Source organism: Camellia sinensis, chromosome 11 (assembly GCF_055761805.1).
Source record: "Camellia sinensis isolate YWXY chromosome 11, ASM5576180v1, whole genome shotgun sequence".
Lineage (NCBI taxonomy): Eukaryota > Viridiplantae > Streptophyta > Magnoliopsida > Ericales > Theaceae > Camellia > Camellia sinensis.
In genome coordinates, this window is record NC_138971.1 from 149,680,497 (window position 1) to 149,701,962 (window position 21,466).

The following is a 21,466-nucleotide window of genomic DNA, read 5'->3' on the forward strand; positions in this document are numbered from 1 at the left end:
GTTCACCTAGGGGCATGATGCTTTGCCAAACGTGGCAAAAAGTGACAATCCATTAATGGCTAAAAAAGAAGAACAACCCATTCTCTCAAAAAATTTAAAAAAATTATCACAAAATGATAGTAAAAATTCACTTAGGGGCATGATTTTAAGCCAAAGATGGCTGAAAATTATGAACCCACGTTTATTGAATATGAATTTTTTAGCATTGTTCAAAGTGTCAAAATTTATGAATTTCTCATAAAATTCAATTATGTGAGTTTTGGGATCCAACATCCACTTTGGATTTGTAGATCACACAAAAAATTAATTTTCATAACATGGTTTGAAAAACAAGGGTTGAAAAATGCTATATGTAATGAATTCTCTTTAATTAGTCAAAATGTGGCCAATAGAGAATTGTTTTATTTTAAAAATAAGGTATATGACTCTTTGTTATGTCACTCGACAGAGCCAAAGATAGAGTGTTCGCCAATCAACATTGGTAGATTAAAAATTACTATCGGTATAATATAACTCTTCAAGAATTTGAATTATTTGCACCATCAAATATTTTCTGTTGGTTGTGGTAGACCGCCTTATAGATCATTTAATTGGATTTCATTCTTCAATCTATTTAAATGAAGGGGGCATTGTTTGCACCACATTTCATTTTTCTGTCGATTGTGGCCTATTAATTATGGCCAAGTTCGATTATGGTCTATCGATTGAAATCATAAACTATTTTCAAAGAATAACTTTGATCACATTTGTTTTTATTGTTATTATTTTTGTCGATAGGCATACTAACGTGGCATGACAGATTTGTTAAGGATGTGGCATGAAGACATGTTAAATGGAGGGCCAGAAAATTAGCAATTGTAGCAATTTGAAAGTTAGTTACTAAGATCAAGGAGCCAAGATCAAATTAAGTACTAAATCTGCAAAATGGTTCTTATCAAACATGGGATATGGATAATGTTGAGGAAATCGTGGGCTTAGGCTATCTCTTTCTCTTATGTGGCTGAGCCCATAAATAGGCCAGAATAGATACAAAAAGAGATTAATCAATCAATCACCACTCACAAATCGTGAAGAATTATTTAGGAGAAAAGAATTAGTCATTTTAGGAGTAGATTAAGTAACTTTCCAAACCCCATTTTTTTGCTTTTGTCGATTGCTGTATTTTTCATCTTTTTGTTCTTGTTTAAGTTGTTGTAATTAGTAACAAGTGACAATTTGATCAAATAAATACATATTCTATTATGTTCCATTCCTTCTTTACTTAATTACCTCTAACAAAGTCTTTAATCTGTTTAAGGCATAGAACTCACCACAAAGTTTGATCTTTTATGTTTATTTTAAATATGTTTAAGTTTGTCGATCAATCATTGTCGATTAGGCCTAAACAGAATTTTTGCTAACACCAGTATTTGACAATCTGTAAGAATATTGGTTGACATAATTTGATGCTGTGAACACTATTTGAGCACCTCCAAACATGCCTTTGCCTCCGCCACTAGTGCTGAAGATGCTGTAAAAGAAAATTGCTTCTTTATGATTGGATTTCCGTTGTAGTCCATCGCAACCCATGTAGCCCCAGCTTGAGATGATTGTTGCCTCTATGCTCCATCAATCAAAAATCTGTGCACAATAGAATCTGGACACCAACTAGCATTGTTAGTAATAATAAAAGAAACATCCCCCCTCTTTCGGGTGCTCAATATCCTTTTGAAATACAGCCTTGTTCCTGTGGATCCATATTCCCCATAAAACCTTAATTGCTTCCACTGTAGCCCGCTCATCTGGTGCATTTCGAAACCACCACTCAATCCATTCCTAAACCAATAAACTTTGCCCAGATTCAAAATCCAGACACAACTGTGAACCCCTCCAAATGTACTTGGCAAAGGGTATTGAAAACAAATATGTTCCACATATTCTTCTTCCTCCAAACATCTTGGGCATCGAATATCAAATTAATTAAGGCAACATTGGCAGGTAAAATTCTATGAATTAATTTCCATAGAAATAAAGCCCATTTCACCAGAATTTGAAGGTTCCATAACTTCTTCCGACACCAACAATGGACCCCTATTCCTTGAACTTCAGAGAGAGACCCGGCAATTTTTGTGCATTGATATGACTTTTTTTGGCCTAAATAACTTCAAAGTGAATATGTTAGCTTAATTTTAAACATTAAAGCTTTTAGATATTCAGAATTTTGTAGCTAAATATGAGGAAACACACTGACCTGTTATTTAGTGTCAATTAAAATATGTGAAGATGAAAACTTCATTTTGTGACAATTTTTTTTCTATAATTTTTTTTTTAAAATTTCATTGCAATAAACCTATTACGATAGTTTTTTCATAAATATATTGTCACAAAATATTACGACAAATTAAGGTATGAGATATATATATGAGTTATTTTTATGAGATATATTAGTTTGCAGGGACAAAATTACTTTGTAGGTATGAGATATATTAGTTACAAAAAATGTAATTATTTTTATTTTTTACGATGAAATGAGCATTTAGTGACGAAATACTATCCTTTGTAAGATCCAATTAAGAAAAATGATGTTATAAATATGAGGAAATTTCATTTTACCTCCAAATTATGTCTTAATGATCAATTTAACTTGTGTACTTTTTATAATTTCAATTTTATACTTTAACTATTTGATTTTGGATCAATTTTACCCTAACCGTTAACTACCTCTTAAAATCAAAATAAAGTTGATGGCGTGACACCAAAATTTCGTTCGAAATTTTATTTTGTTTATTTTGCCTGCCAAACTATTTTAAAAATATAAATTAGACCCCCAAATCTCATATTGTTTAAGGTTCTAATTAATATTTTGGGGATAGTTCAAGGGATAAAATGAAAACGATAGCAAGTATCGTTTAATTATAGATGGTAGCTGACGGTAGGGATAAAATTGATCTAAAATTACAAAGTTCAGGTATAAAATTAAAATTATAAATACATTAATTAAATTGATCATTGAGGTATAATTTGAAAAGCAAAATGAAATTCTCCATAAATAAAAAGCATCTTCATGGGTGTTTTATTTTAAAGTGAAAGGTCCATATTAAATTACATCATTTTATACAAATGTATGATTTTTTTATATCATTATCAAAAAAAAAAAAATGATATCAAAATATTTATTATGTCAATAAAATTATGCTCACTATACTTTTACTTGATATCTAATGTGTGACATACACAATAATTGTTGTAATGGTATCCATACAAGTCATATTCATATTCATATTTAACCATTAATAATTATGTATGCTAAACAAAAAATAATATAAAAATATGGTAAACATAGAATTAATTATTTTTTTAAACAAACTTCTTTTTGTTGGTAAATCTATTTTTTTGAACAATTTTAATGGTGCCAATTTATAAAAACCTCTGAAAAATTTTATATAATACTACATAAAAAAGAAAAATTCAAAGTTCAGTGGTTCAATTGAACCCACTACTTCATGCATAGCTCGGCCCATGGAGAGAAATACAAGTATTTGACCATGCCACGACCCTCCACGCTAAGTTTTGTAGCTTGAAGTTGCTTCTTTTTTGGAGCTTTCAACTGTTGTAACTTCTTTTGCATCTGTCAACAAACAAAAGAAGCAAGTGCACTGCTCAGAGCTTGTCTAGAAAAAATAATAATAATACCTCCAACACACACACGACGTCTAAACACACAAACATGCCTACAGAGCCACAACAAGCCAATGTGAGTCTACCTAACACAGCCGAAGTTATTACAAGAAGACATCTTCTGCTTCAGCAGGTAAATGGGCATGGCTCATATAGCGACCCCGGTCTTTTCCCATTTGATTATTGTATCCGGACTTAGGTTCCGTAGCTCCTGCCATTGTATTATGATTGTTACCGTCCTTTAATTTCCTATTTCTGAGTTGGGGGATGCGATGGGCAGGTTTGTAGCAGGTTGGTTGAGCTTGGGAGGAAAGGGTTGCTGCCCAGAATTTTGACCCTTCGCTCGAGCAAGCAGTTCTTCGCTCGAGCGAGCTATTTGTTTTGGTCCGTCGCTCGAGCCAGGGTTTCTTCGATCGAGCGAGGATTGCGTTTTGTAGTAAGACCTGAGAGCAGAGGTTTTTGGCTCGAGCGAGCTTTTCTTCGCTCGAGCGAGTTAGTTCGTTCTTCGCTCGAGCGGGAGTTCCTTCGCTCGAGCGTGTGTCTGGTTACAGACCTGAGGGTTTGAGTTCTTCGCTCGAGCGAGATTTCTTTAGCTCGAGCGAGCTTTTGGGTTGTTGGCTCGAGCAAGGCTTCCTTGGCTCGAGCGTAGATTTTCTATGTCTGGTCGCTCGAGCGACCAAGTCTTCGCTCGAGCGAGCCTGTCAGGTTTAAATAGGCAGCAGCGTGTTTCAGATCAGTTTTTCATCCACTTTCAGATTCCAAAACCCTAGGTACGAGTTCTCTCTCCCTCTACACACCTTCTCTCTTAGGATTGATCTACTTAGAGTGAGTTTCTACCTTAGATCCTTTATTAAAAAGATAGAGTGGGTCGAGGGCTTCCATTTAATCTGAATTGTTGGTAGTTTGGAGCACTTTGGAGTTTGGGTCTTCATCTTCATCTTCATCTTCTCTTTTGGGACTATTTCTTCGAGGTAGGGATTTCCTACTCCATTCTATAAGTTTTGTTTTAAGTTTTGGTATTTTGATATGTTGGGGATACTTTGGTAATTTTGGGAAAAAAACCCTAGTTGTAATAATAAATTAATTTTTATAATAAATTCATGGAATTGGGAAAATATGGTTAAATTCATGGAATTGGGGAATTCATTGATTAAATGGCGTAGTTGGTTAATTTAAATCACTCATCTATTGAATTGTTGGTATATTTATTTCCAAGTCTAGAAATAACTGTTTTGGGCTATCGGTGGAGGATAGTCGTGCTTGTTGTAGACACTGCATGTGGATTAGGTATAACTGAAACTAATCATTGATTAAGTCATCAATTTTGACTGCTGAATTAATACAGGCATTATGTGTATTGATTGTGTGTTGTATATGTTATGTGTTTGCATACATTGTTTTGTGTGGGAGGAGATAGGGGATGTACTCCACGGTTTAGGGGAAGATAGGGGATGGACCTCTAAACCGGATTTTGTTTGGGAGGAGATAGGGGATGGACTCCATTAGCATCACTTTTATGTGTGCTTATTTATATTGAAGTGTTTTATTGATACAGCACTAAAATGTGTATCAAACTGGAAGTATGAAGTGTTTTGATTTGAACCTGAGTCTCATCTGTTTGTTGACACTGGATGAATGTGAATATATTATGTATGGTTCACTGTTGTAGGATTGGCCAGGTTCTGAGCCATATTGATAATGTTGGAAAGTAAAACATGTCTTAGGCATTAGTGTCTTGAAACTGTATAATGATGTAATTGATTATCTTGGTTAACCATCTATTGAATGCTATTGCTTTATTCAATGCTTATATTTGGTTTAGTATATTTCTACTGGGCTGTGGCTCACCCTTTATGGGAACATCATTTTCAGGTTCAGGTGATAAGCTACCTCCCAGGACTTAGCTTGGAAGGATTTGGAATTTGAAGACTATCTTTAGTTGTTTGTTTTTATTTGATAAATAATCAAGCCTAGGGCTTTATTTGTATTTGAGTTAGAACTCATATTTTGTATCCAAGTGTTGGCTTGGAAAGATGTAAGCCCATAGGGCATTTAATTTGATGTTACATGTAATGTTTTTATTTAGTAATACTCTGATGAATGAATTAATAAATTGTTTTCTTTAAGTAATGCATGTTGATGATATACATATAATGGGTTTATTTTGAGGGCGTTACAACTTGGTATCAGAGCGTACCGAGTTTGAATACTTTGGGTACGTGGGAAGTGATTAGTATCACAATGGGTTCGTCTCGTCTCATAGAGACTTAGTGTAATGTTATATGCTTATGTGATAACATGTTTATGTGATTATGTGGGTACGGAATGTAGTTTCTAGGATGTTGATTGGACCCTTGAATTTCTAGTAGTCTTGTTGGAAAGGAACTTGATCACTGCTGCTTCCAACCGGAACTATAGTAACGCATTGGGACTATCATTATCCGGGAATGAAATTCGTAGGTGCTTATGTGATTATGTGCTTACGTGGAATGAATTATTGTTGTCCAATGCATTAGGACGTGGGTGATTAGCTTCGGCACATTTATTAATGTACTAATGTCTTTGTTTCCTTTATTAGGATGTCAGGACATGGACGAGGACGCGGTAGGCGTGGTAGGCCGGTTAGGCAGGAGGTGCCTGTGCCAGAGGAGATTCCAGCAGTTCAGGAGGGTATTGGCCAGGCCAATGTGGCCGAGCCAGTAGGCCAGCAGGCTATGGGCGCTCTAGCCCGAGAGATAGCAGGGGCATTCAGGGAGTCGGTAGGCATTCTCAGAGCTAAGAATCAAGCTCGGGATGTTGTTGCAGATGCAGGACCTTCCTTTCTGAAGAGGGAGTTCTTCCGGTCTAATCCGGATGAATTTGTGGGTGATCCTAAAGAGCCGCTTCAGGCAGATGAATGGCTCGAACAGATAACGAAGACGTTTGAGATGCTTGGCATCGAAGACGAGGGGTTGAAAGTGACCTTGGCATCTTTCCAGTTGAAGGGGGATGCGGGTCAGTGGTGGAAGTTTACTAAGGGTCGTATAGGAGGTACATGGGAGGCTTTTGTGAATGCTTTCCAGGAAAAGTTCTTATCTCCAGCAGTTAGGGAGAAGCTGAGAGACCAGTTCTGCCAGCTTAAGCAGTCGAGTTCTTCAGTGGCCGAGTTTGAGGCTGCATTTACTAGTTTGTCCAGGTTTGCACCTGAGTTGGTGGCGTCTGAGGAACGCCGTTGTATTGAGTTTGAGAAGAAGTTAAGGCGTGGCCTCAAACTGAGAGTTGGGGGAACTATGATTCGGGATTATGGGCGTATGGTTGATGCTGCAGCCCATATGGAGATCATGATGCAGGAGGAGGAGGAAAGACAGAAGGGCTCCAAGAGGAGTCAGGATAGTCAGAGTGATGGTAGGAGACAGAAGGGTTTTAATCCTCAGCAGTCTCAAGGTAGTTTTTCTAGATCGACTTTTCCTGTGCCGAGTGCTAGTTCGGGGAAAGGCAGTCAGGGAGACATTACCTGTTTCAAGTGTGGCCAGCTGGGCCACAAGTCTCCAGTTTGTCCTCAGAGGGGAGGAGTGCAGAGAGCAGCATCATCTGCGGCTCGATCTCAGAGCCAGAGTCAGGGTAGAGGTCAGCCACTCTCGTGTTATCAGTGTGGTCAGCAAGGGCATATGAAGAGGTATTGCCCTCAGTTGGGTGGCACACCAGGTGTATCTGGTTTGAGGCAGATTCAGGTTCAGCAGCCAGCTCAGTCGGGTCAGGCCTCGAGGGCCAATCAGGGGGCTTCATCGCCCCAGTCAGTGCAGCAATCTTATGCTCCTAGGGGTGAGCAGGTTGATCAGAGGTCGTCTGGGCGCGTGTATGCTATTACCGCGCAGGATCTTGTGCCAGCACCATCAGTTGTGAGAGGTACCTTCTTGTTTTGCAACTCGGTTGCTAATGTTTTGATTGATACGGGTGCATCCCATTCCTTTGTGTCTGCTGCATTTGCATCTGTTTTGGAGTTGGAGTTAGCACAGTTAGCATCTTCTATTTGTGTAGTGTCACCTCTTGGGGGTGAATTGATTTTGAAACAAGGTGTTAGGGGTTGTGATATAGAGGTTGATTACCATAGAATCCCATTTTCCTTTGTAGTTATGCCTATGAGAGGTTTCGATGTTATTTTGGGTATGGACTGGTTATCGTCATACCGGGCAGTTATTGATTGCTACCGCCAGAGGGTCAGTTGTTGTACCGTGAGCGGAGAGTATTTTCATTTTCTGGGGGACCGGGTTGGTAATGTGTTGCCACCGGGGTATGTTCCGCGAGGACGGAGTGAGCTTAGTGGTCTAATTGCAAACCTTTCGATTAGTGAGGATGATGAGACTTAGATTGTGTTGCCAAGGGTGGTTTGTGAGTACTAGGGCGTCTTTCCCGAGGATCTTGTTGGTTTGCCACCGCATCGGGAGATTGAATTCTCTATTGACCTAGTGCCCGGCACGGCGCCGATTTCTATGTCACCTTATCGTTTTGCCCCAGCCGTGTTAGTTGAGTTGAAGATTCAACTCCAGGAGTTGCTAGATAAGGGCTTTATTCATCCTAGTGTTTCGCCGTGGGGAGCACCGACCCTCTTTGTTAAAAAGAAAGGTGGTGCTTTGAGACTTTGTATAGATTACCGGAAATTGAATCGGGCTACGGTTAAGAATAAGTACCCTATGCCTCGTATAGATGATCTGTTCGATCAGTTGAAGGGTTCTCATTGTTTCTCGAAGATAGACTTGAGATCGGGTTATCATCAGTTAAGAGTCAGGGAGGAGGATATTCCAAAGACGGCATTCCGTACACGGTATGGCCACTGTGAGTTTCTGGTGATGCCATTTGGGCTCACCAATGCACCGGTAGTTTTTATGGATTTGATGAACCGAATATTCCGGGAATTTTTGGATCGTTTTGTGGTCGTCTTCGTGGACGACATCCTTATTTATTCACCTTCTGAGGAGAAGCACAAGGAACACTTGAGAGTGATGCTTGAGTTACTTAGAGCCCATAAGCTTTATGCTAAGTTTGGAAAGTGTGAGTTCTGGCTAGAAGAGGTCAAGTTCTTAGGCCATGTAGTTTCTGGGGAAGGAGTGTCTGTTGATACATCCAAGACTGAGGCGGTGCAAGATTGGGCACAGCCTAAGAGTGTGTTTGAGATCCGCAGTTTTCTGGGGTTAGCTGGGTATTATCGTCGGTTTGTGAAAGATTTCTCCAGATTAGCTTCGCCTTTGACTAGATTGACTCGGAAGGGAGTCAAATTTGTATGGAGTGAGACTTGTGAAAAGTCGTTTCAGGAGTTGAAAGTTAGACTGACCACCGCTCCAGTATTGATTATTCCAGAGAGAGGGTTGGGTTATGCAGTCTATTGTGACGCCTCACGAGAGGGTCTGGGTTGTGTGTTAATGCAAGAAGGGAAAGTAGTTGCCTATGGCTCACGCCAGTTGAAAATTCACGAGCAGAATTACCCTACGCATGATCTAGAGTTAGCAGCTGTGATTTTTGCCTTGAAGATTTGGAGGCATTATCTTTACGTTGAGAGATTTGAGGTATTCTCGGATCATAAGAGTCTGAAATATTTGTTTACACAGAAAGACTTGAACTTGAGGCAGAGGAGGTGGATGGAGTTCATAGAGGATTATGACTTTGAGTTACATTATCATCCGGGAAAGGCCAACGTGGTGGCCGATGCCCTTAGCAGGAAACCTGTTGGTGACATAGCTAGTATAGCCATCCGAGAATGGGAGATGTTGGGTGCACTTGGGGAGTTTAATTTCCTTCTGGGCGAATCTGTTGAGGCTGCGGCCTTGTTTTCTGTTGTTGCACAGCCTACACTTGTGACTCGAGTGTTAGAGGCTCAGGGGGGTGACCTTGAGGTAGAATCCCTCCGTGAGAAGATTTCCAGTGGGAAGGTTGAGAAGGGTTTGACGGTGTATCCCGACCTCAGCGTGAGACACCGAGACCGTCTGTTTGTGCCGGAGTCTTGTCGAGAGGAGGTACTCCGAGAGTTTCATCATTCACGCCTTGCGGTGCATCCGGGAGGCACTAAGATGTATCGGGATTTGGGTCGCCAGTTCTGGTGGCGGGGTATGAAAAGAGATGTGGCAGCTTTCGTATCTAAGTGCCTTACTTGTCAACAAGTGAAGGCCGAACATCAGAGGCCAGCGGGTTTGCTGCAACCCTTGCCTATTGCCGAGTGGAAGTGGGAACACGTCACTATGGACTTCGTTGTGGGCCTTCCGAGGACTCAGCGGGGTAGTGATGCTATTTGGGTGGTTGTAGACCGGTTGACTAAGTCGGTGCACTTCATTTCTATGCGCGTGAGAGATTCAGCCGATCATCTTGCCGATTTGTACATTCGGGACATAGTGAGGTTACACGGGGTTCCAGTGACGATCGTCTCAGATAGAGATCCTCGTTTTACTGCCAGGTTGTGGCAGAGTTTGCAGAGTGCCTTAGGCACTAAGTTGACCTTTAGCACGGCTTATCATCCACAGACTGACGGGCAGTCCGAGTGTACTATTCAGATCCTTGAGGATATGCTTCAGGGTTGTGTTCTAGACTTTAGTGGGTCGTGGGAGAGGCACTTGCCGTTGGTGGAGTTTGCCTACAACAACAGTTTCCAGTCTAGTATCGGTATGGCACCGTTTGAGGCCTTGTATGGCGGACCGTGTAGATCTCCTGTTTGTTGGGCCGAGGTGGGTGATGCACCTCTGTTGGGTCCGGAGTTGGTGAGGGAAACGACGGAGAAAGTTGAGCTTATCCGTAAGAGGCTTGTTACAGCACAGAGTCGTCAGAAATCTTATGCAGACTGTAGGAGGAGATCTTTGATGTTTGAGGTGGGTGATCATGTCTTTCTGAAGATATCACCTAGGCGGGGTTTGATGAGGTTTGGGAAGAGCGGGAAGTTGTCCCCTCGATTCATTGGTCCTTTTGAGATCCTTGAGAGGATTGGCGAAGCTGCTTATCGTTTAGCTTTACCACCGCAGCTGTCCGGAGTACATGACGTGTTTCATGTGAGTATGCTTCGGAAGTATGAGCCGGATCCATCACATGTGTTGGATTGGACCGATTTAGTGGTTGATGAGGATGTCTCGTATGAGGAGAGACCGGCTCGGGTATTGGATAGGCGGGATCAAGTTTTGCGAGGCAAAACCATCCCTTTGGTGAAAGTTTTGTGGAAACATCACGGAGCAGAGGAAGCCACTTGGGAACGTGAATTGGAAGTCCACCAGAAATATCCGGACATGTTTATTGATTTGTAATCTTATAATTATATTATGTTATATTGTTGAACTTAAGAGCTTTATATATGTCTTAAGTTGTAAAACATTGAGTTTGTTTTGGTAAAAGGGGTGTATCTTGAAACTTGCTTCATTATAGAAGTTTAATGTAACATTGCATCTGTTGAGTACATTGTTGAATGGGTTGTATATATCATGCGATTGAATATGATATGGGAATTGTTAACATTGAAAGGAATAATGCATAATAATGATACAGGTTGAAATATATGTCGTTTTATATATATATTGTAAGATGCCTCTTGATGAAGAAATGAAATGACTAGTTTTGGGTCAAGATGTTTACTAATGAATTGTCATGTTATAATAAAAAAAAAAAGGAATCTGTTTTCAAAAACTTATGCTTAATTTCGGGGACGAAATTCTTTGAAGGGGGGGAGGTTATAGCGACCCCGGTCTTTTCCCATTTGATTATTGTATCCGGACTTAGGTTCCGTAGCTCCTGCCATTGTATTATGATTGTTACCGTCCTTTAATTTCCTATTTCTGAGTTGGGGGATGCGATGGGCAGGTTTGTAGCAGGTTGGTTGAGCTTGGGAGCAAAGGGTTGCTGCCCAGAATTTTGACCCTTCGCTCGAGCGAGCAGTTCTTCGCTCGAGCGAGCTATTTGTTTTGGTCCGTCGCTCGAGCCAGGGTTTCTTCGATCGAGCGAGGATTACGTTTTGTAGTAAGACCTGAGAGCAGAGGTTTTTGGCTCGAGCGAGCTTTTCTTCGCTCGAGCGAGTTAGTTCTTTCTTCGCTCGAGCGGGAGTTCCTTCGCTCGAGTGTGTGTCTGGTTACAGACCTGAGGGTTTGAGTTCTTCGCTCGAGCGAGATTTCTTTAGCTCGAGCGAGCTTTTGGGTTGTTGGCTCGAGCAAGGCTTCCTTGGCTCGAGCGTAGATTTTCTGTGTCTGGTCGCTCGAGCGACCAAGTCTTCGCTCGAGCGAGCCTGTCAGGTTTAAATAGGCAGCAGCGTGTTTCAGATCAGTTTTTCATCCACTTTCAGATTCCAAAACCCTAGGTACGAGTTCTCTCTCCCTCTACACACCTTCTCTCTTAGGATTGATCTACTTAGAGTGAGTTTCTACCTTAGATCCTTTATTAAAAAGATAGAGTGGGTCGAGGGCTTCCATTTAATCTGAATTGTTGGTAGTTTGGAGCACTTTGGAGTTTGGGTCTTCATCTTCATCTTCATCTTCTCTTTTGGGACTATTTCTTCGAGGTAGGGATTTCCTACTCCATTCTATAAGTTTTGTTTTAAGTTTTGGTATTTTGATATGTTGGGGATACTTTGGTAATTTTGGGAAAAAAACCCTAGTTGTAAGAATAAATTAATTTGTATAATAAATTCATGGAATTGGGAAAATATGGTTAAATTCATGGAATTGGGGAATTCATTGATTAAATGGCGTAGTTGGTTAATTTAAATCACTCGTCTATTGAATTGTTGGTATATTTATTTCCAAGTCTAGAAATAACTGTTTTGGGCTATCGGTGGAGGATAGTCGTGCTTGTTGTAGACACTGCATGTGGATTAGGGATAACTGAAACTAATCATTGATTAAGTCATCAATTTAGACTGCTGAATTAATACAGGCATTATGTGTATTGATTGTGTGTTGTATATGTTATGTGTTTGCATACATTGTTTTGCGTGGGAGGAGATAGGGGATGTACTCCACGGTTTAGGGGAAGATAGGGGATGGACCTCTAAACCGGATTTTGTTTGGGAGGAGATAGGGGATGGACTCCATTAGCATCACTTTTATGTGTGCTTATTTATATTGAAGTGTTTTATTGATACAGCACTAAAATGTGTATCAAACTGGAAGTATGAAGTGTTTTGATTTGAGCCTGAGTCTCATCTGTTTGTTGACACTGGATGAATGTGAATATATTATGTATGGTTCACTGTTGTAGGATTGGCCAGGTTCTGAGCCATATTGATAATGTTGGAAAGTAAAACATGTCTTAGGCATTAGTGTCTTGAAACTGTATAATGATGTAATTGATTATCTTGGTTAACCATCTATTGAATGCTATTGCTTTATTCAATGCTTATATTTGGTTTAGTATATTTCTACTGGGCTGTGGCTCACCCTTTATGGGAACATCATTTTCAGGTTCAGGTGATAAGCTATCTCCCAGGACTTAGCTTGGAAGGATTTGGATTTTGAAGACTATCTTTAGTTGTTTGTTTTTATTTGATAAATAATCAAGCCTAGGGCTTTATTTGTATTTGAGTTAGAACTCATATTTTGTATCCAAGTGTTGGCTTGGAAAGATGTAAGCCCATAGGGCATTTAATTTGATGTTACATGTAATGTTTTTATTTAATAATACTCTGATGAATGAATTAATAAATTATTTTCTTTAAGTAATGCATGTTGATGATATACATATAATGGGTTTATTTTGAGGGCGTTACAGCTCAGGTTTGACCCGACTTTCAAAGCACCTTCACTAATAAGGAGATAGTGGCCAAAAGAAGTTATTTCTTCTAAAAGGTGAAAAGTTTTCCTTTCTCTAATTTGTCCCTTCATTAAAACTTTTCAAAAATATTGTCGGACCCTCCATTTCAGGTGGGTGTCCGAAAATAGGGCACGTGTCTGACATATCCATAATGTGGCCAGTGAAAAGAATTAATTATCACAAGCTTTGTGGGCTTGAACAGAGTGACAGTACATCAGCTTTCATTCAGGCCAGGTAAGGGGAAAAAAAAACTGCTTTCTCTCTCTTTTCTTTTCTCTTCGGTCTCCTCCTTTGTAAAATAGGGCCTAGGACTCTTTTGCTCTTATTTGGTTGGATGAAATGAGATGTAATGAAATGATCATTCTTTAGATTTGCCTGTGAAGTGATCATTCCCTTACAAAGATAAATGACACAATTTCATTTACAATGCATTTTTCATTGTTTTTTCCATTAACCAAACATGGGAACGAATATTTTGATCGAATAACCATTCAATTTCATTCCAGTGAACCAAACATTATTTTATAATTTATTTTTTTGATCCACAGGAGAGAAAAGGTTGTACATACCATATTGTAGTTGCATGTTGACATGAGATTTGACCTTTTGGGGTTTATAAAAAAATATGCACTCTGACCCTAGAGGAGTCATGTCCCCAAAATAATAAGTCGAACAAAATCAACACAGCTTGTGCACATTTGAAAATCTTTTACAGCAAACTTGAGAAAAGGCCTCTATCAAAAAAATTTCTATTTATCATTATTATTAGATAAAAATTGAAATTTCACAACAGCTTAAATTTTATCAAGGTGATTTACATGACTTAAATTAAATTCCATTTACTTCCACTTCTTAGCTTTCTTATCTTCAAATGAAAATTAAACTGGCATCATTTGAGTTTAAATGGATTGAAAAAATCAACTTCAAATCAATAAGACTTCCGACAGAGAGATGCCATATTTTGAACATGTATCCTGTAGACATTTCAGCACTCCCTTCGTTACCATGTACATATACATACATACATACATATATATTATGAAAGAAAGAAACTAATTACAATAGTAGATGGTTAAATTTAAGAGTTTGTCATAGTTGTCCTAATCTATTTCATGTTAAGTGTCCAAGAGAGGAAGACCAACCTTCAGACGGTGCTGATCTTGCACAACCTATTTAGCACGGGCCCTAACCTCATCTGGATCAATCTTGGATTGCGGGCGAACTAGAAAATCCATTGGCATTGCTTCAAGCCCTAAAGCAAGATGCATGGAAGATGACTGGCCAGACTTCGATTCCCCGCACATCCCTCATAAAATTGAAGCATTCGAATATATACATTCAAAACATGGTGCAAATCAGCCATATAATAAATCAAAATTGGCTGACTGACTAGGAACCAACGGATTAATTCTGTTACGACATCTTATTGTGAAAATTCAGGCAAGTCATCTCTAGATTCCATTCATGAAGCTTTATTCATGGGCTTATTGAAAAATAAACAAGACATTCTACACATGACTAAGACTAGATATATATATGGAAACAAGGTCAAGATGGCTAAATCGCTCAAAATACGTGTAAGCAAATTGAACAAAGACAATATATACTTTTTCGCAGATGACCTCCGAAAGGGTACCTTCTCATCATCAAAGTTTCTCATGTCCTCAAACTGTGTGCTCTTATTGAATATTGGTTGACTCTGCATTTTATTTTCAAATTTTAAAATGATAAGGAAATATTAATATGAATGAATAGAAAACATGTACCCACATCAGTTATTAAAAAAAAAAACTCTTGAGGTTCCAAACAATACCTGCATACAAGGGTTCCGAGAATATATTGTGTATATATTGCATTGTGTATATTAGGAATTAGGCAAGAATTAAGCAAGATTGTGGTGTAAATAGGAATCTTTGTATTTCCTTTTTCAGTCATAGATTTAGGGCTATATAAACTGATGAACTCTTTGTAATCAAACACAAGTTGAATATATAGATCATTTAGAAAAACTTACATGGTATCGAAGCCAAGTTTGAAACCCTAGCTTGCAAAATCGAAACCCTAGTCGCCATAGTGGGTTTGCTCCATTTGGTTTTTCGTTTGACTCAAAGGTTTCATCTGGTTCGACGACTCTTCGACGTCGACCCAGAGCTCTCTGCCTCTCGGTTCAATCGCGGCTCATTGTCGCACCTCGTCACACCCATCTGCTGTGAATCGCGACTGTCTCTCGGTTCAGCTCAGCATGTCGTCACAAACGCTGGTTCTTCTCTCTCTGTCTCTATGTTTTGCACTATTATTTGTTTTAAAAATATATATATATGTATATTTGTCCCATTTGGTACTATTTGCTTGGGTGTTCTGGAGTTTCTCCTTTATTATGGTTTGACCACAGTTTATATCTCTGGTTTTGGTTGGACCCATTTGACTTCCAATATTATAAGTGTATTCATAAAGAAGAAGGGGCTATTGGCATCAAATGAGTATGCCTTTTGCTATCAGAGGGGTCATTGGAAGTATCATTTTCCCAAGAAGAGATGTTTGTCTGCTTTATCTTCTCAGTAGTTTCCGATCCAGTTCCACGCCCCTTCTCTGAATATTTTTCAGCCTCCTGCCAGTTTTACAGCATCTGCTCCGATTCCTAATCCTGACTTGGCTTCCTTGAGTGCTCAGATTAATCAGCTTTAGCATATACTGTCTGCCTCCCAATCATCTCCATCTATCTCCATTGTTTCTTCTATTTATTCCGATTTGCTTGGGTTTTCTTCAAATATTTCTTCGTTTATCTGGATTTTTGACTCTGGTGCCTCTTATCATATGACTCCCCATTTTCCCTTACTTTAAAACTGTACTCTTCCTCCCTTTCCTATTACTGTCAATGCTGCTAATAGGTCTGGTATGTTTGTTATATTTGTTGGATCTGTCCTACCATCTGCTATTTATGCTGTCTCTATTCCATCTGTCTTTTATGTTCCTCAGTTATCTGTTAGTTTATTATCTATCAATCAGTTTGATGCCTCTAGTTTTGATGTTATCTTTTCTTCTGCTATCTGTTTTGTGCAAGATCGAATGTCTAAGCAACAAATTGGGACTAGCCGTAGAGTTAGAGACCTCTATGTGGTGGAGAGCTTACATCTGCCTATGGCAACCTCTCAGATTGCCTTTTTCTCTTTTCAGTTAGATTCTTTGTTTAGTCCTTTCTACTTGTGACATTCTAGATTAGGGTATTTGTTTGCTGATCGCTAACGGTCTTTAGCTCAGTCGGGTATGTTAGGTTAAGTTTCTCCTCGTAAACTTACTGAATGTCGGGGTGTAAACTTGCCAAAATGAGAGCCTTACCTTTTCATAAAAGTACTTTTATAACTGATACACCATTTTCTTTAGTTCATACTGATGTTTGTGGCGCTTCTTCTATTCTCACCAAAGGGGATTTTGCATATTATGTGTCTTTTGTTGATGACTACACCCGTTACACTTGGGTTTATCTTATGACTCATAAGTTTGACTTTTACCAGATATACCGTACTTTCCAGTCTATGGTCACTACACAGTTTGGGTCTACTATTAAATTGTTGTGGTCTGACTTGGGTGGTGAATACTTTAAAATTGAATTATGTGAATACTTAGCCAAATTAGGTATCATTCACCAAATTTCTTGTACTGATACACCTGCCCAAAATGGTCGAGTTGAGCGTAAACACCGTCACCTTCTTGAGAAAGCTAGGTCTCTCCTTTTCTCTACCTCTGTTCCGGCTCCTTTTTAGGGTGAAGCATTTCTTACTGCTGCTTTTCTTTGCAACCGTATGCCTACACCCCTTCTTTCTAGTCGGTCTCCTTATAAGGCTTGGTTTTCTCAACTTCCTAATTACTTCATTCTTCGTGTATTTGGGTCTGCTAGTTTTTTTCTTTTACCCCGTAAAGATAGGACCAAACTAAGTACCTAGTTTGTTCGATGTGTCTTTTAGGGTTATAGTCTCACTCAGAAAGGTTATCGCTGTTATGACCCTATTTCCCGTCACCTTTATGTCTTCCGCCATGTTGCCTTTCTTGAACATCTACCTTACTTTCAGTTTCCTCCTCTCACCGCCCCAGTTTCCAAAGAGGATTTGGTTCATATTGATCCATTTCCTTCTGAGCTCCCGTCTGATGAGTACATCTACACTGTTCCTCTTGAGGCCGTTCCTACTTCTCCGTCTGCGTCACACATGGCTCTTTCTCCTCATTCGGCTTCTTCTTCTCCTCTTTTGTTAGTCTATTCTCGTCACAAGGCTCCCCCACCACTAGTTGTCTCTACTCCTGTTACTGCTCCTTCTGCTTCTGATCCTACTGCACACCGATATCCTACTCGTGAGCGTTGTCCTCCAAACAGCTTGGGTTGGTCTAATACATGTTTTTCTACTTCCTATCGTACTTTTTTGTCTGTTATTCATTCTTTTTCAGAACCTCAGTCTTACACGGAGGCCTGTCAGGATCCTAATTGGGTTTAAGCCATGGAGGATGAGTTATTTGCCTTGCAAAAGACAAACACTTGGGAGTTGGTTCCTTTGCCTGCTGACAAGAATCTGGTTGGTTGCAAATGGGTATATAAAGTCAAGACACATTCTGATGGTTCTCTCGAGCGCTACAAAGCTCGCTTGGTTGCCAAGGGTTTCTCGCAGGAGTATGGTATTGATTATGAGAAGACATTTGCTCATGTTGCCAAGATGACTACTATCTGTACCTTGATTTCTGTTGATGCTGTTTGACATTGGCCTCTCTATCAGATAGACGTTAAGAATGCTTTTCTTAACGGTCATCTCATTGAGGAAGTCTACATACGTCCTCTCCCTGTCCTTCTCCACTCCTCTGGGCAAATTTGTCATCTTCAGCGTACTCTGTATGGTTTGAAGCAGACTCCTCATGTTTGGTATGATCGCTTTTAGACTGTTACTGTGCTTGGGTTTCATCCTTCTACTTCCGACTCTGCTTTGTTTCTGAGACATACCTCGACTGATTTTGTTTCTCTCCTACTCTATGTGGATGATATGATCATCACTAGCTCTGACTCTTCTGCTATCTCTGAGGTCAAGCAACATCTCTTTTGCACCTTCGAAATGAAGGATCTGGGTCCATTACGGTATTTTCTTGGTATTAAGGTTGCCTCTTTTTCAAAGGGTTATTTTTTGTCTCAGGCCAAGTATGCTAATGAGGTTATTCACCATGCTGGTGTTACTGATATTAAGGTTTTTGATACACCTATTGAGCTTAATGTGAAGCTCAACTCTAATGATGATGTCCCTTTGGATGATCCCACGTTCTATTGCGAGCTTGTGGATTGTTTAGTTTATTTGACTGTCACTTACCCTGATCTTGCTTATGCTGTTCATGTGGTTAGTCAGTTCATTTCTGCTCCTCGCTCTACCCATTGGGCTGCTTTGGTTCGCATTATTCGCTATCTCCGGGGTTCTATCTTTCAGGGCTTACTGTTGTCCTCTACTTCCTCTTTAGACTTGGTGGCCTATGCTGATTCTGATTAGGCTGGTGATGTTAATGATCACAAGTCCACCTTTGGTTTTTGTATGTTGCTTGGCGATTCCTTGATCTCTTGGAAAAGAAAGAAACAAATTGTTGTTGTTCACTCTACTACCAAAGCTGAGTACCATGCTATGGCTCATGCCACTGCTGAGCTTGTTTGGTTCGGCTGTCTTCTCTCTGATTTAGGTGTACCTCAGTCTTCTCCGACCTCTGTTTATTGTAACAACTGCAATGCTATTCAGATTGCCCACAATATTGTCTTCCATGAACGGACGAAACAGATTGAGATTGATTGTCACTTTGTTTGATAGCATCTGCAGTCTGGCTCTATCTCGTTTTCTTTCATCTCATCAGCTTTGCAACTTGCGGACTTCTTCACCAAGACTCATACCACCGCTTGGTTTTAGTTTCTTCTTCGCAAACTCTTAGTGTTTTTTGATAAAACACCTTGAGTTTGAGTGGGGGTGTGAGAATTATGTATGTATATACGGCATTGTGTATATTAGGAATTAGACAAGAATTAGGCAAGCTTGTGGTGTAAATAGGAATCTTTGTATTTCCTTTTTTAGTCATAGATTTAGGGCTATATAAACTGATAAACTCTTTGTAATCAAACGCAAGTTGAATATACAGATCATTCTGAAAAACTTACATCACATACCAATCAAACAACATTAGAAGGGGAGAACAAACAATATTAGAGAGCACATCTTCAAAACTCATAAATTTACTCGATGAAAATAGATCCCCCATGACCAAACATCATGCGATGATAGCTCATTACAGAATAAAATGAAACAGGAGTGGTTCTGGATTTTCAAGACAAATTTCATCATCTTGGAGAATAGATCTTGGGTTGATCATTGAGCAAGAAAGAAGTCTATCCACCACATACACTTTCACACAATGTTCTAGCAAACAAATATCATAAAATTTATCCAAGTACAAAGGGGAACCATGAAGAGTGATCAATACATGTATGAGTGCCAAAAGTCCAAAAAATGTATAACATTACCCATTTATCAACCAAGTCTTTTGTCATTCTTCTGTTGGTTGTGGTCTCCTCATCTAACATCAACAAAAACATAATAACCTGCATAGCACAAAAAATTAATATGCAGAGTTGTTCCTTCCACTGCCAAGCCATAACCATTATTCATGTGTCAGTGTCGCCTCATAAGGAGAATCCTGACCTTCCCAAGACCACTCTTCTTCAGTTGCTCTCTCCTATCATAATGCTCTAAATCAATGGGAAACTCTATGAAGTGCAAGACATAATCAGTGCACACATAATTTTAATACATCTCACTTAAAGAAATGGAGAAAACGCTTTTTGTACATCAGTTAAGATCCTCAATATTGCCCCACAGGTGTTTATATTCGGTAAGCTTCCATCTGGAAGGGGTTCGAGCCAGGTTTTCAAGAGAGTTAATACTCCATGATGGAGTTGTTTCCTGCACCAATCAACAGTTGGTGTAGGAAACAAGATAAAAACCACAAATACTAAAATGGAAACATGATGTCAATGAAACTAATGAGAGAAAATCATCTTACTTTGAGAGAACCTCCATAAGGAGAGGCGACTTTTTGAGTTTATTTATAGCAGGTTTTGACTATCTATCCAATTCTGCATCTTCTTCAGCCACCACTTTAAGCTATAACATTTTCAACAAGCAATGCTATCTCGGCAGTACTCTTCTCATCTTTCTTCTTTTTCTTGCCTGACTTGAAGAGCTGATCAATTTCCTCATTGTCTTCGCCCTCTTCCACTTGGAAAAATTGTAATAGATCTTGTAAATCTTCAAAAAAATATATATATTGATAGTCATTATTAAGAAACCGACACAATTGGAATTGCCACAATAATAAATTTTAAAGAACGATGAAATCCTAACCTAAGGAGCATCACCAGGAGAGCGTGGTTCATTATCAAATCCATACAGCTTCAATTGCATGAGTTCCAGGCACTACCTTGATAGCCACTTGTAACAATAACAAGAGATGTCAAGAAATAGAAAAACAACAAAATTAAATCAAAACCACTAGCAATTGCTGGATATTTCAATTGAAGTGAAGCACAAGTAAACCAAATTTAATCCAGCCCCCTCAAATAGAAGTGTGCTTCTAGATTAAATCAAAGAGAGATGTGCGACTAGATTATAAATGTAATTAATGACATACAACCAATTATAAACAGGAAACAGTTTTTTAAAACCAATTATTAGCTTGACATCTGGGGAGATAAAGCCAACACTTCACTAAAAAGGAATTCAAAGTGGCTTCAGCAATCATGTTTAGAAGTAACATTTCCAAAACTTCCCCGTTATATCTATATTACTCATCTCAAAATGACATCAACCTTGCTGAGATCAGTAGAAGTTCAGAACCATAGTTATAGTGAAGACCATTCATTAATATCATCAATATAACAAGTAAGGTCTCAGAACCATGGTTTCGAATTATTAACCTAGATATGCCTTATGGTCACACTCAAATTTTGGTAGCTACAATTTCTTAATTTCTATTTTGGCTTAAATCTGTATCCATTTTT

General features: G+C 39.2%; 1 pseudogene; it reads right to left on the bottom strand.

The window, feature by feature from the left end:
* Positions 1–1,457: 1,457 nt before the first annotated feature.
* LOC114313452 (protein IWS1 homolog 1-like) lies at positions 1,458–20,870 on the bottom strand (annotated as a pseudogene).
* Between the last annotated feature and the right edge of the window lie 596 nt (positions 20,871–21,466).